Source organism: Dermacentor silvarum, chromosome 1 (genome assembly GCF_013339745.2).
Source record: "Dermacentor silvarum isolate Dsil-2018 chromosome 1, BIME_Dsil_1.4, whole genome shotgun sequence".
NCBI classification, from domain to species: domain Eukaryota; kingdom Metazoa; phylum Arthropoda; class Arachnida; order Ixodida; family Ixodidae; genus Dermacentor; species Dermacentor silvarum.
In genome coordinates this window covers 95,628,938-95,632,211 of record NC_051154.1, presented here as the reverse complement: position 1 = coordinate 95,632,211, position 3,274 = coordinate 95,628,938, and positions in this window count along the sequence as shown.

Below are 3,274 nucleotides of genomic sequence, written 5' to 3'. Positions count from 1 at the left end.
GTTCTCGAGCTTCTTTGTTAACCTCCAAGTTTCTGCCCCATATGTTAGCACCGGTAGGATGCAATGATTGTACACTTTTCTTTTCAACGACAGTGGTAAGCTCCCACTCAGGATTTGGCAATGCCTGCCATATGGACTCCAACCCAATTTTATTCTTCTGTAAATTTCTTTCTCGTGATCAGGGTCCCCTGTGAGTAATTGACCTAGATAAACGTACTCCGTTACAGACTCTAGAGGCTGACTGGCGATCCTGAATTCGTGATCTCTTGCCAGGCTATTGAACATTATATTTTATTGCGATAGCAATTATATGGGCACTTCAACCGGATTTCTGCCGTCGGCCGTCGCCGTGAGGTTCCCTATAGATAAAATCTTCGCCGCGCGCCGTATGCCCGAGCGGAAGCGTGCGGGGATGCGCGCTATCACGGAGAGCGAACGCACTCATCTCCCACGCGCAAGCAAGGAAGCAGGAAGCCAGCGCCAGAGGGAGCGGGGGGGGGGGGGGGGAGAGGGGGCTCACTTCACTGCCAACAACCGCGCTCGTCGCTCGTCCGCACAGTCTCTTATCTCCACACGGCTCTGACCTTTATGCGCCGTGCATTCGCCGCTCAGTTTCCGTTGAAGCGATAGACCGCACGTACCTTCGCCCGCTGCGGCGTATGCTTGCTGCCAGCGTTTTGACAGTCGTTGTCTGCAGTCATTCAGTGTGATCTATTCGTGTTTGTTTGTGCGCGCTCACACCACGCTTGTTCATTCAGTTAGTAATAGTCGGGCCACATTTTCCAACGCACGCTACACATGCAATGCTGCCCGGATCGGCAGTGCAGCGCTACAGGTGTGTCCCTTCGCACGCGCTGCCCACGGGAAGCGCTTCTCACCAACACCACCGTTTCACACGCGCCTTCTCGTGGTCATCGAGTCTCTCTTCATGTTGGTCTACTTACGCCGCAGCACACCTGCTTACTTAATCAGCTCATGTTTACTACAATTCATATTGCTACCAAAGCCGCTCACCTTACTTCGTATGGCATTGCTGTGTTGCTATCGCATTCATTGCTTCGCCCTTAGGGCGAAACTGTGACATTTTTTTTCTTCTGCATATTCATCTTCAACCCAATTCTTACACTTTCTCGATTAGTGTAATATATATATATATATATATATATATATATACATATATAGTTAAAGCACGCGTCTCTCGCGCGCTTTCACTTGCACATACAGAATACGGTGCGCGGCGACGATTTCATCGCCGTTGGACGTCATGCGGAACCTCACGGCGCCGGCAGAAACCCGCTTTGAATGTCAATAATAAGACGTAGCAAATTAAGGTAAGCAAAGGCGGCCATACCACAGGATCGGTGCGCCGAGCCGTCGCTGACAGCTCCGATTTTGACGGCTCCTAAATTGCCTATAGGAAAATGATGAAAGGTGGGTGAGGTGGTTTGGTTTTATGATGTAAAAGACAGCGCAAGGGCAAACCAGGGATAAAGTGAAGAACAAGACAATAGAATGCAGTTGCGAGTTCAGTGCCCGTTTTGATTTTTCTGAAGAAACAATGAAGCTAGCACAGAGATATGTGACGTCTGATCTTTCGGCTCAGCCCTATGCTGGTGAGATGGGAACAGCTCCAATTTTATGCAAAGAGATTTAGTTTTCGTGTCTCTTAAGGAGTGTCAAAAATGGCACCTTGAGAGATGTCGCGTCGATGGGCTAGTTTTTAATATCACTAGTAAACTGATCGTTGACGATCAAAAAGTGGAAATTACCCTACGCCTCGTAAGAAAATCGCATTACCGCCCTACTACCCTACGCTGCCCGAAAATTTTCGAAAATACCCTACAAGTAGGGTAATTACCCTGCGGTTGGCAACACTGACTATGAGCCAATACCTCCTAAAAAAACTATGCCTGGGACGTGTAAAGCCCCTATATTGACCCTTTTCGCGGAGCAGTTTGCTCTACAGGAACGAGATGGCGCTTTCGGCCGCGCGCCATACGTTGCCTCAGCGAATGCGCACGAATACGAAACCATTACTGCTTCTACCGTGCTACTGTGCGATCAGCTGTCGAAAATGCAACTGGGTGTGCGCTAATGCACTGTGCCCAATTCATACTGCAAAATGTGTAACGATAAAGGGAAGACGTGTGCGGTACTTCTCTGCAAAAATAGTGATTCACATATTAATGAATGGAATCAACCTGTGTCGCCGCTGCTACATAAGGACTGCCTGTGTTGCCGCCCTTCGCGATGCACGGATTTCCTCAAGGATAAAAAAATATAATTCATCCGCCTGCGCTGTATAGCTAACCTCCAAAGAAAGGACTTCCAATTCGGAACGTCGGTACTTAAGAGGGAGTACCGCTCGTTACAAAAGGAAGTAGCGCCACTTACTAGAATAGTAAGTTTCTCGCACGTTATCTACACTCACCCACCCCAACTCGTACTCAAACTTACGCCCACCCTATCGCCAACGTATCAATAATAAGTGAATAGGCGCTCACTTGAATCAATGTGCCGAAGCATGAGTGACGGCGACTACACCGACAAGACACGAATGTTGGAAGCTGAACGTTTCGTGACGGTCCACAGAGTAAGCGAGGGACTAGCGATAATACGTCGTTGCTACGAGCTGTCGCAAAGTACAGAACATCTAAATTCCAAGCTTTGTGCACAGCAAGAACAAATTTATCGCAACAGAGCACACCCGCGAGTGATTACGCTGAAAATAACCAATCAGATAGTGGCCGCACCGAGGAACTTTACTGAGTCAGAAATATTACAAGCCGCTGGTTCAAAATTTTTGCCAAATAAAGAACGCAGAGCACACTGATCCCGATTTAATTCAGAAGCGGAAAGTTTGGACAGCTTGGAATACATTTCTAGCCCCGCTTTTAGTACAAGCGCCGTATACGCTGTTCACGCCGTTTGGACAAGGCGTAATGAGCTCTGAAAGCACTTTCATGTCCTCTAAAGCTGTGGCCAAAGCTTCGTGTCGTGCACGCAGTCACCGTCTACGATACGCGTCGAAACAGCGGTTTGCTGCGCCACGCCGGCGTCCCGCGCTTGCATTGTAAACGCGGAGGTAACGGAGGCGGCTGAGGCAAGCAATGGACGCGTCACCACGTGATCAAACATGGCAGCGCCCACGGGAGCGCCGCGAAAAGGGTCAATATAAAAAGTAGCGACACTCTCCTTCTCCGCCTACCCTCCTCCTGGTTTCTCCTCTCTTTCGCGCTCCTTTTTCGACCGTTGCGCCGCCTACACCGCTTGA